Source organism: Mandrillus leucophaeus, unplaced genomic scaffold (assembly GCF_000951045.1).
Source record: "Mandrillus leucophaeus isolate KB7577 unplaced genomic scaffold, Mleu.le_1.0 Scaffold222, whole genome shotgun sequence".
Classification (NCBI taxonomy): Eukaryota; Metazoa; Chordata; class Mammalia; order Primates; family Cercopithecidae; genus Mandrillus; species Mandrillus leucophaeus.
In genome coordinates this window covers 3,681,499-3,697,386 of record NW_012102277.1, presented here as the reverse complement: position 1 = coordinate 3,697,386, position 15,888 = coordinate 3,681,499, and positions in this window count along the sequence as shown.

Below are 15,888 nucleotides of genomic sequence, written 5' to 3'. Positions count from 1 at the left end.
GTCACGTAGTTCTCATGTCATGGTTTTCATCTCTATCAGTTCATTTATGGATTTCCCTGCATTGGTTATTCTAGTTATCCATTCCTTTTTCAAAGTTTTTCGTTTCTTTGCACTGGGTAAGTAGTTCCTCCTTTAGCTCTGAGACGTTTGATCAACTGAAGCCTTCTTCTCTCAGCTCATCAAAGTCATTCTCCCTCCAGCTTTGTTCCATTGCTGGTGATGAGCTGTGTTCCTTGGGAGGGGGAGATGTGCTCTGATTTTTTGAATTTCCAGCTTTTCTGCACTGCTTTTTCCCCATCTTTGTGGTTTTATCTGCCTTTGGTCTTTGATGATGGTGACATACTGATGGGGTTTTGGTGTGGGTGTCCTTTCTGTTTGTTAGTTTTCCTTCTAACAGTCAGGACCCTCAGTTGCAGGTCTGTTGGAGTTTGCTTGAGGTCCACTGCAGACCATGTTTGCCTGGGTATCAGCAGCAGAGGCTGCAGAAGATAGAATATTGCTGAACAGCAACTGTTGCTGTCTGATTCTCACTCTGGATGCTTCGTCACAGAGGTGGACCCAGCCGTGTGAGGTGTGAGGTGTCTTTTTGCACCTAGTGGGGGATGTCTCCCATTTAGGCTACTCAGGGGTCAGGGACCCACTTGAGCAGGCATTCTGTCTGTTCTCAGATCTCAACCTCCACGCTCGGAGAACCACTGCTCTCTTCAAAGCTGTCAGACAGGGATGTTTACATCTGCAGAGGTTTCTGCTGCTTTTTGTTTAGCTATGCCCTGTCCCCAGAGGTGGAGTCTACAAAGGCAGGCAGGCCTCCTTGAGCTGAGGTGGGCTCCACCCAGTTTGAGCTTCCTGGTGGCTTTGTTTACCTACTTAAGCCTCAGCAATGGCAGGCGCCCCTCCCCTAGCCTCGCTGCTGCCTTGCAGTTAGATCTCAGACTGCTGTGCTAGCAATGAGGGAGGCTCCATGGGCATGGGACCCTCCGGGCCAGGTGTGGGATATAATCACCTGGTGTGCTATTTGCTAAGACCCTTGGTAAGGTGCAGTATTAGGGTGGGACGTACCCGATTTTCCAGGTGTTGTGTGTCTCAGTTTCCCTTGGCTAGGAAAAGGAATTCCCTTCCCCCTTGCACTTCCCAGGTGAGGCGATGCCTCACCCTGCTTCAGCTCTTGCTGGTTGGGCTGCACCCACTGACCAGCACTGACTGTCCAACACACCCCAGTGAGATGAACCTGGTACCTCAGTTGAAAATGCAGAAATCACCCATCTTCTGTCACTCACACTGGGAGCTGGAGGCTGGAGCTGTTCCTATTCGGCCATTTTCACCAATCAGTTTTTCAAATAACAACCCTAAGAGCTGAGTCAGACCTCTCCTCTGTGCAGCAATGAAGGATTTCATCCTTACACAAGGGGGCAGATGTGAGCCTGTCCCTTCATTAGAATGAAAGGTGATTGTCTATTGGGGTCACCTCATGGAGTTCCACAGCCTCTAAAATCACTGTAGCCGCAAATAGTCGGAGAAGTGAAAGCCTCAAAATTAATATTAGCAAATCTGGGGCCAAACCTTCACTTGTAGATTGGATTCATTCTCATTTTCCAGCCACCCTCTTAAACCAATTTTAGACAAATAATGCTGTGGATATGTGGTCTTAGAAGACTCTTGAACAAATGAATTCCTGGATTGGCATTTTCCTCCTAGGATTTGCTACAAGCCTACACTAAATGTTGCAGATGAGACCTGAAGCCAATCGATGATTTCTTTTGCAGAGTGTATCTGTGTGAGCATATATATGTGTGACTTGATTCACTCTAATTAGAGTTGTTTCTGCTTCCTACAACACTATCTTCACCTTCTCATTAAAGAGTTTTTATTACCAAGTGTCCATTTCAGTCTATTAAGCACTTTAAGCACTTAGTCATGTAATTGGTATGTATGTTTACACACAATGAATCTCACATCATATTTCCAGTTAGTGCAGACAAAATTGGACTGCAAAAACACTGGTATGCAACATGACCTTAAATTCTAAAAAATAATAAGAAATTCCTTCTTTACTGTCACCTTGCAATGCATGTCTTTACTTATTACAATTTCCATTGTTATTACGAAGGGACGATTGTAAACAATTCTGTTAGCAATCTCAGGTAGGCAGCCCAGGAGTTACTGCCTGTTCTCAAAGAGAATAATAAACCAGAAAAATTCACTTAGACATTATGACGTTCATTCCTTACTCAACAAATACTTATTAGGGCATCACCATGTAAAGAGAATCACACAAAGTCCTCTAGGAGGCTTTTGCTCTTACCTTGTGGTGCTTACAATTTAGAGCTAGATGTTACCAAATTAATCTCTTCCCTCCTGTATTTTATAGAAGTGATATCTGAGGCTCTTTTTATTTGACTTATTCAAGAACCATGTCTAATGAATGTTGTAAACAAAACATTACATACAGAGGCAGAAGTAATCATTTGAAAAATGCATTTGGTTACAGTATTTCTAGCACTAACATCGGCCAAAACTGTGGATAGTTAGTCTTCACCACCTTTGTTACATCCCTTCTATATTCTGCCCACTGAGATATTCTAACACGTGTTTTAAAGAAGATGAAAAATGTTCTATCCACTATGATTGGTGTGGGGAATTAAATAGAACAGTACCCAAGAAGGAAATAAAGATTAGGTTATAGAGAAAATGTAGGAGACTTTGGCTCCCACTTATGGCAAGGAAGGTCATCCTGGTATTAGCAGCAAAATAATTCAAACAAATCCTCCTGCTGAGGAGAGTCAGAAACTTTGGACAAGATATAAAAGTGTCTGCTTAAAGGCAACAGAGATAGTAAAGCTATGAGAAACTACTGGACCAATATACTGGAAAAGAAAATCCAAAGATATGAGTCAGACATTTGGAGTGACCTTTGATTTCAAGGCATTTGCAAAACTAGAATAGACAGTGATGCCAAGCACCACTTTTGACAGCCTCCTGGGGATTGGAGCAAGAGTTGGGGTACAGTACATGCCAACTGTAAGCACTCTGGTCAATCCCCCAACTTCATTTTTGACTTAGATTCCAAAACAAATTGCATGCCTGAAAGCAGAGGGAAACTGAACCTTCTCGTGGGCTTCAGGTTAACTTTGAATTATCTGGGTGGGCCAAAAAAAGCAAGCTCTACAACTGGATTAAGGTTATCCCAGATAACTAGTACATTCAGGTACCCCATAGAGGTAAATTAAATTTCTCTCTAAAGGAATATAACATCCTGCTAGGCTTCAAAATAATTTCAAATTCAGTATTAGTCATACAGTAAATACAATAAGACAAAAGAAAACAGGACAACATGAAAAAGAGCCAGCAGAAACAACAAGAAATAGAAGCATGTCTCCAGGAGTCTCCAGACATTAGAGAAACTATGTTAATATGTTGAAGGGAGGGAAGAAGAGGATTGAAATTTTCTGCTGAGAACTATAAGAACTGACTAGCATCTTTGAGAAACAAACAGAAATTCTAGAACCACAACAAAATACAACTATAATAACTCTTGATTTTCACCAAGAACACAATATCATATTAGAGATATCTAAAGAGAAAAATAGTAAATCGGAAGGCATATCTAAAATTCTCCAGCAGTCACATGAAAAAGAACAGGTGAAAGGCATAGATGATAGAGGGTGAGGTCTAGGTTGAAAGAGAATCTCAGGAAGGCAGGAGAAGACACGGGTCAGAAGAAATATTTGGAACGGGAAGTATTAAGGATTTCCCAAGACTGATAAAGCATGTCAAGTCATAGATTTAAGAATTCCAAAGAATCACAATCAGGATAAAGGAATAGAAAACCCCATGTAGGAAAAACTACTAAAATCCAAAGTGGAAGAGCAAACTCTTACAGTCAGATGGAAAAACCCACAAGATACCTTCAGAAACCAAGAATAACACTTTGGGAGGCTAAGGCAGGCAGATCATTTGAGGTCAGGAGTTCCAGAACACCCTGGCCAACATGGTGAAACCCTGTCTCTACTAAAAATACCAAAAAAAAAAAAGAAAAGAAAAAAAAAATGTAGCCAGGTGTGATGGTGCACGCCCATAATCCCAGCTACTTGGGAGGCTGGGGCAGGAGAGAATCACTTGAGTTCAGGAAACAGAGGTTGCAGTGAGCCAAGACCGCACCACTGCACTCCATCCTAGGTGGTAGAGACTCTGTCTCAAAAAAAAAAAAAAAGAAAAAAAGGAAGAATAAGAAACACAGGTGATTTTCACCAAGAACACAGAACAAAAGAATCCAGAATGCAATGAAATATTACCCTCAATGTGCTAAAAATGAAAACAAATCAAAACAAGAATTCTATACCCTGCCAATATGTCTTTAAAAATGAAAGCAAAAGAATGGCGTGAACCCGGGAGGCGGAGCTTGCAGTGAGCCGAGATCACGCCACTGCACTCCAGCCTGGGAGACACAGCGAGACTCCGTCTCAAAAAAAAATAAAGAAAGCAAAATAGTTTTAGAAGACAACAACAAAAACCTGAAAGAATGTGTCACCAGCAGACTCCCACTGAAACTATTAAAGGGCATTCTTTAGGGAAAAGGAAAAGAAGATTGAAGATTCAAGAGAAAATGAAAATGGTAAACATGTTTAAATCTACGTCAACACTGACTGAATTGAATAGAGAATAAAAATAAACATCAACAATAGTCTATAATTTAAGTGGGATTTAAATGTTGACAAAAAGTTCCAGGATGCTTGCTTGCTTTGTCTAAGTACCAATTAACATTAGAGTTAGCAAGTAAAGAATACATGTTGTAATCTTGTAGCAGTCATCTATCACCACAAAAGTGCTGCATAAAAATAACCATAAAATCTCTGTGGCTTAAAATACTCATCATTGATTGTTACCAATCTGGGTCAACACAGGCAGCACTGCTTCAGGTGCAGTTCTGTGGGTCTAGGTCTGCTCCAGGTGTCTCTTACCTTCCCTGGGTCAGCAGGCTAGCTGGGCATGTTCTTCTCATGGCAATGGCAGTAGAGAAAGCATATTTCAAGACCCTGCTTGTGTCATGTTTTCTAACCTTCTATTCACCAGAGCAAATCTTATTGCCAAACTAAAATGCAAGTGGTAAGGCAAAAGATTGCTGGAAATAAAAATCTAAGGTTCAGGAGTGAGGTATGACTTAGAAATATAGCTTTATCAAAACAACCTCATTAAAAAGTAGGCAAAGGATGACCAGGCGCGGTGGCTCACGCCTGTAATCCCAGCACTTTGGGAGGCCGAGGAGGGCGGATCACGAGGTCAGGAGATCAAGACCATCCTGGCTAACATGGTGAAACCCCATCTCTACTAAAAATACAAGAAATTAGCCAGGCGTTTGGTGGGGGCCTGTAGTCCCAGCGACTTGGGAGGCTGAGGCAGGAGAATAGCGTTCACCCGGGAGGTGGAGGTTGCAGTGAGCCGAGATCGCGCCACTGCACTCCAGCCTGGGCGACAGAGTGAGACTCCATCTCAAAACAAAACAAAACAAAACAAACAAACAAACAAAAAAACAAAAGTAGACAAAAGACATGAACAGACACTTCCCAAAAGAAGACATACACATGGTCAACTAACATCAAAAAATGTTCAACCTCCTAATCATCAGAGAAATGCAAATCAAAACCACAATAAAACATTACACCAGTTAGAATGGCTATTATTAAAAAGTAAAAGAAAACAAAAACAGATGCTGGCAAGGCTGCAGAGAAAAGAGAACACTTATACACTGTTGGTAGGAATGTAAATTAGTTCAGCCATTGTGGAAAGCATTTTCAAAACCTCTCAAAGAACTTAAAACAGAACTACAATTCAACCCAGCAATGCCATTACTGGGTATATATCTGATATGGTTTGGATCTTGTGTTCCCACCAAAATCTCATGTTAAATTGTAATCCCCAATGTTGCAGGTGGGGCCTGGTGGGAGGTGATTGGGTCATGGGAGCAGATTTCTCATGGATTGTTCAGTACCATCCCCTTAGTGCTGTCCTCATGATAGCGAGTGAGTTCTCATGAGATCTGGTCGTTTAAAAGTGTGTGGCATCTTTCTCCACCTCTTGCCCTGGCTCTGACCATGTGACATGCCTGCCCCCGCCCTTACCTTCTGCCATGATTATAAGCTCCCTGAGGCCTCACCAGAAGCTAAGCAGATGCCAGCATCATGCTTTCTGTACAGTCTGTAGACTGTGAGCCAATTAAACTGCTTTTCTTCATAAATTACCCAGTCTCAGGTATTTCTTTATATCAGTACAGAATGGACTAATATAATATCCAAAAGAAAATAAGTTGTTCTACCAAAAAGACATATGCATTCATATGTTCATCACAGCATATTCACAATAGCAAAGACATGGAATTAACCTGTGTGCTCACCAACAGTGAATTGGATAAACAGAATGTGGTACATATACACATGGAATACTATGCAGTCATAAAAAAGAACAAAATCATGTCTTTTGCAGCAACGTGGATGGAGCTGGAGGCCATTATCCTAAGTGAATTAACACAAAAACAGAAAACCAAATACTGCCTATTTTCACTTATAAGTGGGAACCAAACACTGGGTATTCATGGACACAAAGATGGCAAGAATAGACACTGGAGACTACTAGAGGGGAGAGGGAGGGGGAGGATAAGTGTTGAAAAACTGTTTGGTACTGCGCTCATTACTTGGGTGATGGAATCAATTTTACCCAAACCTCAGCATCATGCAATATACCCATGTAATAAACCTACACACACCACCTGAATCAAAAATAGAAGTTGAAATTATACATACATACATTCTTACATATATACATGAGAGACAGCTTTAGACGTCATGAACACATTAGTGGTAGACTAAACTCTGAGACTGAGTAAAATTTCTCTGTCTCCCACCATCCTCTTAAGTGTAGATTTTCATCTTTATTTTTTTAAAACATTTATTTTCTAGATCTCTATTACATCCCCGTCTTTGAAATAAGCAAAAGAGAAAAAGATCCTGAATGACCTAGCCCATATCTTTTAAACTGGCTAATTCTTGGATAAACCATTTAATCTTTTTGAATCTCAGTATACTTGTCTGTAAAACAGAGCTAATTATTAAGAACCCTCTCACAAGGTGCTGGGAGAATTAGCTTGACAGGTATTTAAAGTTATGAGTAGTAATATGTTTTCCATTTGTATAGCAAGACAGGCTAAAGCACAAGGCCCCAAAACTACACCTTATCACATAGATAGGAATGGAATTTAGGAATCAAATTTTTCATTCCTGTGTTCCTTCCTTGGATAAAATATTTTCTGTCCTCTTCTCCTCTACCCCAAGCAAAAAAATATAAACAAGAAATGTGTCTTTGAAGAATATAGCAGGATGGTCATTGTTTCTGTTCACACTCATTGCTTGTACACTATTTTCTATGTGCCTTTGTGAATTAACTCATTTGAATCTTACAACAACCCTGTGAGGTGGGTACTAGTGCAAGTCCCATTTCTATTTATTTATTTATTTATTTATTTATTTATTTATTTTTCTTTTAACTTTTATTTTAGCTTCAGGGGTACATCAGGTTTGTTATATAGGTAAACTGCATGTCATAGGGATTTGGTGTATAGACTATTTCATAACCCAGGTAATAAGCATAACCCAATAGGTATTTTTTCTGCTCCTCTCCCTCCTCCCAACCTCTACTGTCAACTAGGCCCTAGTTTCTGTTGTTTCCCCTAGTGTTTACGTGTTCTGGTTGTTTAGCTCCCACTCGTCAGTGAGAACATGTAGTATTTGGTTTTCTATTCCTGTGTTAGTTTGCTTAGGATAATGGCCTCCAGCTCCATCCACGTTGCCGCAACAGACATGATTTTGCTCTCTTTTATGGCTACATAGTATTCCATGGTGTATATGTGCCATATTTTTCTTTATCCAGGCTACCATTGATGGGCATTTAGGTTGCTTTCCTGTGTTTGCTATTGTGAATAGTGTTTTGATGAACATATGTGTACATGTGTCTTTATGGCAGAGTGATTTATATTCCTTTGGATATACACCCAATAATAGGGTGTTTGGTTGAATGGTAATGCTGAGTTCTTTGAGGAATTGCCACACTACTTTCCACAATGGCTGAACTAATTTATGCTCTCACCAGCAGTTCATAAATGTTCCCTTTTCTCTGCAACTTTGCCAGCATCTGTTATTTTTTGATGTCTTATTAATAGTCATTCTGACTGGCGTGAGATGGTATCTTATTGTGGCTTTGATTTGCATTTCTCTAATGTTTAGTGGTGTTAATAATTTTTTCTTATTCTTACTGGCTGCATGTATGTCTTCTTTTGAAAATTGTCTGTTCAGACCAGTCACGGTGGCTCATGCTCATAATCCCAGCACTTTGGGAGGCCAAGGTGGATGGATTGCTTGAGCTCAGGAGTTTGAGACTAGCCTGGGCAACATGGCAAAACCTCGTGTCTACAAAAAGTACAAAAACTTAGCCAGGCATGATGGTGCACGCCTGTAGTCCCAGCTACTTGGGAGGCTGAAGTGGAAGGATTCCTTGAGCCAAGGAGGTGGAGGTTGCAGTGAGCCAAGACGGCACCACTATACTGCAGCCTGGGTGACATAGTAAGACCCTGTCTCAAAAAAGAAAAAAAGAAAAATGTGTCTGTCATGTCCTTTGCCCAATTTTTAATGGGCTTGTTTGGTTTTTGCTTGTAAATTTGTTTAAGTTTCTTACATATGTTGGATATTAGACCTTTGTCAGATGCGTAGTATGCAAATATTTTCTCCCATTCTGTAGTTTGTTTACACTGTTGATAGTTTCTTTTGCTGTGCAGAGGCTCTTTAGTTTAATTAGGTCCCACTTTGTTGCTATTGTTTTTGGCCTCTTCGTCATGAAATCTTTGCCAGGTCCTATGCCTAGAATGGTATTTCCTAAGTTATCCTCCAGGGTTTTATAGTTTTGGGTTTTCAATGTAAATCTTTAATCCATCTTGAGTTGATTTTTGTATGTGGTGTAAGGTGGTTCAATCTTCTGCATACGGCTAGCCAGTTATCCCAACACCATTTATTAAATAGGGAGTCTTTTCCCCATTGCTTGTTTTCATCAGTTTTGTCAAAGATCAGATGGTTGTAGGTGTGCAGCCTTATTTCTAAGCTCTCTATTCTGTTTCATTGGTTTATGTTTCTGTTTTTGTACCAGTACCATGCTGTTTGGGTTACTGTAGCCTTGTAGCATAGTTTGAGGTTGGGTAACATGATGCCTCTGGCTTTGTTTTGTTGTTGTTGTTGTTTAGGATTGCTTTGGACATTTCGGCTCTTTTTTTGGTTTCATGTGAATTTTAAAATATATTTTTCTAATTCTAATTCAAGAATGTCACTGGTAGTTTGATAGGAATAACATTGAATCTGTACATTACTTTGGGCAGTATGGCCATTTTTTGTTGTATTGATTCTTCCTATCCATGAGGATGGAATGTTTTCCATTTGTTTGTGTCATTACTGATTTTATTTGAGCAGTTGTTTTGTAATTTTTACTGTAGAAACTTTCAGCCTTCCTGGTTAGTTGTGTTCCTAGGTATTTTATTACTTTTGTGGCTATTGTAAGTAGGATTGTGCTCCTGATTTGGCTCTCAGCTTGACTGTTGTCAGTGTATAGCGTTGCTACTGATTTGTATGTTGATTTGTATCCTGAAAGTTTGCTGAAATTGTTCATCAGATCAAGGAATTTTTGTGCTGAGACTATGGGTAGATATAGAATCATGCCTCTGCAAATAGGGATAGTTTGACTTCCTCTCTATGCCTTTTATTTCTTTCTCCCGCATGATTGCTCCGGCCAGGACTTCCAGTACTCTGTTAAATAGGAGTGGTGAGAGAGGGCATTCTTATCTTGTGCTGGTTTTCAAGGGAAATGCTTCCAGCTTTTGCCTATTCAGTATGATTTTTGGCTGTGGGTTTGTCATAGATGGCTTTTATTATTTTGAGGTATGTTCCTCTGATGCCTAGTTTATTGAGGGTAAGCTCCATTTTAAAGAGAAGTAAACTGAAGCACTGAGGTATTAACTTTCTCAGAGTTACACAGCTGATAATTAGCAAAGCCATGGCTCAAACTTCAGACCCCAGTGCTCTTAACTGCATCTCAAATGGTGGAGATGACAAGGACAGGAAAGCATTTGTCAGGGAGGACCTTGCACACCTCTCAAATGACTTCAAAAAGACAACTGTGTTCATATGTTCTCTGCAGCTATGGAGACGTTGATGCCCATGTGTTCCTTGAGGCATGAGGTTTGCCCAATTTTGTTTCGGTCTAGAAATCATCAAGGAGAAAAATACATGACTCAGAGGGATAACAGAGACTCTGAGGGCTTGCACTGAATCCAGGAAACACCCTTACTTATGGCACAGAATTAAATGAACAGAGCTGGGGGGAAAAAAAGAGGCTTCTGGAACTCCAGAAAGGAAAGACTATTGGCTCCTGGAGAGAGAAGCACATCTGAGACAGATAGGAAAGAAGACTTTGTTTCTTTAGCCAGCTGAGAGGAAATCTAGTGATAGAAGTACACCGGATCCGTATTTTCCAGAGCTTGGGGCACACACCTCTGACTGCCTGCAGGATGAGATGGGGCGGTAGATGGGATTGCACCAGGTAGCACAAGTGATAGGAGTTAGTGTTACCAGTTGAGGGTAGTTGTCCAGGTTCTTGGCATCTTGAACAAAGAACTGGACAAAGCACATAAGCAAGGCAGCCAAAGCAGAGATTTATTTTAAATGAGAGTACACTCCACAGGGTGGGAGCGGGCCTAGCAAGCAGCTCAAGAGCATTGGTTACAGAATTTTGGGGTTTAAATACCCTCTAGAGGTTTCCCATAGATTCACTCTAGCGGCCCACGACCAGCCGGATTGATTGAGGGAGGGGTGGGTAGGCCTGCAACCAGTCTGGTTGGTTGTGAGAGGGAGCCAATCAGAGGTACTTTCATTTTCCAACTGCCGCACAGCAACCGCCACGCAGCAACTGCCACACAGCAACTTCCACACAGCAAAAGGAGTGGTTGGAAAGGGAGTAGCATCTGATATCCAGTCAGTATGAGTTGGCCTTTTGTTTCCTGCCTCCAAACCCTATTCTCCTGCCTCCTTAGGTTTCTGTGGGCACGTCTTTAAAGAACACTGGATCACACAGGGAGAGAATTGTTCTTTTAATCTTTTTTTTTTTATTCTTCTGATTATCATATAGTCTTAATTTGATGCTAGTATGTTTTTAAAAAGTCTGTGACACCTGTAACCTCCCCTTTCAACAAAGAGGCCCTGGCAGATAACAGAATTTAACTAGAAGGGAACAACATTATTCTGTGTTCACTGTGCTGTGTTCATTTTTATAGCTGCCTTTTATTTATGTCAAGTTTAGTGGTGGTGGCGGTGGTGGTTGTTGTTGTTGTTGTTTGAGACAGAGCCTTGCTCTGTCATGTGGTTGCAGTGCATGATCTTAGATCACTGCAACCTCTGCCTCCGGGTTCAAGCAATTCTTGTGTCTCAGCCTCCCAAGTAGCTGGCATTGCAGGTGCATGCCACCATGCCTGGCTAATTTTCATATTTTTAGTAGAGACAGGGTTTCACCATGTTGGCCAGGCTGGTCTCGAACTCCTGGCCTCAAGTGATTTACCTGCCTCGGCCTTCCAAAGTGATAGGATTACAGGTGTGAGCCACCGTGCCTGGCCCTATGTCAAATATTTTTTTTTATTTGTGATAATAAGTTTCTTTTGAAAGTAAATTTATGTAAGAAAAATGTAAATGTTTTAAAGAATTATTACATAAAAAGTAATAAATGTTAAATGCCTGCAAGGCAAAAACATAATTGTAATGATGGTGTGTAAATGACCAAGGTCTGTGAACTCTTACTCTAAACCCTTCAATAATCCATATTCTGTCTTGAACCTGTGTCCTACCCTGCAGTGCTACATCCACACAGCGAGCACTGTGCTCATTTCTGGAGATCACTCCTTAGGAGCAATTTAAACACACGCTAGCCTATCCAGAGCGACAGAGAACAGTATAACAACAACAGCATAAGAAGAATGTGAGTATAATGGTGGCCTCTGCATGGGGGCATGAGAGTTGTTCTGAAGAATCTAAACAGCTGCTTCATTGGTTGGGGGGACCCTATGGGATTTAGTCTTCATGAACTACAAACATGGCACCAATGATAGATAATCTCAAGAAACAGACTTCTGCATAGCATATGGAACTTTCCTATAGCCCAAACGTTCCATGGGTAGAAAGTAGTTGCAAGAGGACAAACCTAGAGCCCAGGAGGCATGCCTGGGTTCCAGTCTTCCCCTCAACCAGGAGTTTTTGGTGAATGAGATTCTAGAGAGCAGCTTAACTCTCCAGCTTTGTGTCCCCCATGTTTAAGGGAAGAGTTTTGCACTTGATGAGAGGTGGGAAACAGGCTCACCTTGGTAATACTGATTGCTTTATAATTTGTGGCCTGAAACTCCTTGTTGAGAAAAATGTTAAGCCCGTGTTCAGGTTTAATGGGAAGAAAGACTCACTGGTAGCGTCTGTCATGGATACGAGGCATGCATTACTATGTTCTTAATTGGTATGAAACAAGTGATCATTAAGATTCCTCCCAGCTCTATAACACAACATCAAATTCATATCACTTCACCACGATTGCAAATAGGTGCACTTTGAAAAGCAATTCCTGACCAGAGAGGAATGCTACGCTAGGCTTAAACATTTTATTACTGCATTCACTAGTGTTAATGTTGTTTATGAATAGTAATAATGGCTATTTGTGGCTATTAAGGCCTTTTATTTTTATGAGATTATCCTAAGAGCCTCTAACTATGGACCAATTTTGCACTATCCTGTGTTCTCAGAAGCAGACTGGCATATCTCTAGGACCTCTGTGAACTGAAATGGAATAATTATTAAAACTTCCTGGTCTTTAGGTTTTCAATAAATGTGCTGGTTTAGTTGGCCTGTTTGACTAATGAAAGGGAAATTCTATTCTCCCTCTATTCTTCTAGGATTGACCCATACTTGCAAACTATGAGAAAAGGCCTGTTACTGTTAAGATGTTTTTAAGAGGCACGCCCTCTTGCAAGGGAATTTCCTCCCCAAACTATGATGGTACCTAGTAAATCTGCCTTTACGAGGATTATGTGAGTTTCATTTCATTTCATTTCTCTCCTCATACATAACATGCAGGATAATAGACGATCCAGCGCTCAGATGCCATGGAATTTTTTAAAAGGGAATGCATTTGTCAAGGGCCACAGCAGACTCTGCCGACTGCTAGTACTGCTAGATTGTGACCATGCTTCATTTTTCATCAACATTCTGCTTAATTTACCACAAGTGTCATTGTCCCAGGGCTGTCAGCCTGGAAAGATGATGCCCTTGTTGCGTGAGCTTCATAGGAACTGACTGTTGAGGGGCTCGGGCTATGCAGTGAATCATCATTTATAATTTCCCACTCTACTTAGTTGAGGCGGGCAGATGCCTTGGAGCCTGAGAAAAAGGAGGACTTGAAGCTAAGCAGATGGGCAGGCAAATATCTTAGCAGCACCTGCTGCTGGCTGTGATGGTTCCAGCTACCTGTCTTTGGGGAAGAGATTCTGTGCTCCTTACTGCTTAAAGTATAGATCCGCGCTGTCCGCTACTGTGGTCACTAGCCACATGTGGGCTATCGAGCACTTGAAATGTGGTTAGTCCAAACAGACGTGTTGAGTGTATAAAATACACACTGAATTTGGAAGACTTAAAACCAGAATGTGATAATTTTTATATTGATTTCACGTTGAAATAATCATATACTGTATAAACTGGGTTAAATTATATATACAATAAAAATTAATTTCACCTAGTAGCATTTTACCTGTTTAATACGGCTACTGGAAAACTGGAAATTACATACATGGCTGGTATCATGTTTATGCTGGGCCTCACTATTGTGTGTCATGACATCTTACCCCTTTATTTGACAGAGAAGAAAACCATGAGCTGGATTAGGCGAGGGACTTGACTGTGATCACATTGCCAGTAAGTTCAGAGCTGGGATGGATCACCACATCTCTGATTTTCAGAGTTGACTGCCTTTGCCCTATGTCATCTTCTAGGGAGAAACACACAAATCTAAGAGTAAGAAGACCTAGATATCATTTCATGTTCAATCTCTTACTCACTGGCAACAGAATGTTAACTTTCCTGTGACTCAGTTTCTACTTTGCTAAAAAGTGTAAACATATCCCACATGGTTAGTTGTGAATCAAAGAAATAAAATATGTGCTTTGGAAATCCTAAAGGACAACACAATACTAAGGCCATCTAGTGTAGAATTTAAGAGTAGAAACATTGGTGCAACCCACTTGTCTATACTTCATTTCTGACACCACCACCACCACCACCACCATCATTTTGGGTTATTTAACTTCTCTGAGTCTCGGTTTCCTCACCTGCACTAGTACCTTTGTCTAGAGTGGCTGAGAGTATTAAATGAATTAACACACATAGAACACTTAGAAAAGTGCCAGGCACATGGCAAACAGAAGTGTTAGCTACTTTTATTAGCAACAATACTACTCCACTTTTGTGACCCAAATTCCTGTGAGTAAAATTCACGGAAAGAACTGCTCTTAAATGTAAGCTCACGGGTAATCACCCACTTTGTGTGATATCGGGGATAGAAGAATGGCCCAAGGCTTCCAAAACAAGGATCATTTTCACTGTCTCTTGAAAAAGCACAAATATGATTTACCTAGTAGGGCTGTTGAGAGAAAACCCTATTACACTGCCTGAAAATAAACATGAGCTTTTGACTGTAAAAAAAAAACAACAAAAACTTTCCACTAGTAGCTAGCTTAGTACCATTAGAAATGCATCTCTTTCCTTTCTGCTTTTGTTTGATCCCTCCACCTGTATTTCTTCCTTCTGTCTTCAAAAATACACAGAATTCCATCAGCTCCAGACTAATCTCTAGACCCTGGTGTTCCTCTAACTTCAGTGCTCTTTCCTTCCAAACACTGCTCAACTGATTTAATTAAATCCTCCACCCATATGGCCCAGTTTTTCTATTCACTTTCTAATACCTCAAGTCCCTGGACTGTACCTACATCACTTCTCTCTGAAGCAGGTTTTCAAAAGCACCACAAGACACCATGCAGCATTGCCTTTCTCAGTCTTTGCTGTTTTTTACTTTCTGACACACCCTCTCTTTAACTCCACCTTCATGTTCTCCTGTTACTTCTCTGACCATTCATCTTCTTCGTCTTCTTGCTTCTCTCTTCCACTTTCCTTAATATCCAGCATTTTCTTCTTCACTCTGCCCATTCTACCTTGATGACTATTCACCTTATGGCTTTAACTTCCTATTAGGCACATACTATAGATTCTCTTTCCCCTCCCTTTGCATTTCTCTCTCAGCCCTTGCCTTCCTCCCTTTTCCTTTCTCCCTTTGTTTTAAGTATTTCCAAGTAAATGGGCCTTCTTCACATGAAGTCCAAGACAAAACACCTTCTTCCTACCTCAAGTTTCTTTTAAATGTCTGAACTCTATTTCAGTTAGAGTTTTTAGTATACTCCCAGTTTTTCAAGATTAAAACCTCAAAGCTTTCTTTGATTCTTTGCTCTGTATTATAACAGGTCTGGGCTTGAGTCCTTACTTCATATCTTATTAACTCTTCAACTTGGACCAAGGTGCTGGACCTCCCTGAGCCCCATGTTTCTCATCTGTAAAAAAGAGTTGTTGTGGGGATTAAATAAGAACACATTCAAAGCACTTAGCATAACCTTTTCTCCACCTTGACTGTCCCCATTCCAACTAAATCTCTACCTGTTCATCGAGACTAAAATTGTTCATGGTGTTTTTCTTTCCCCTGGCAAATAAAAAATACCCATTCAATGTCTGG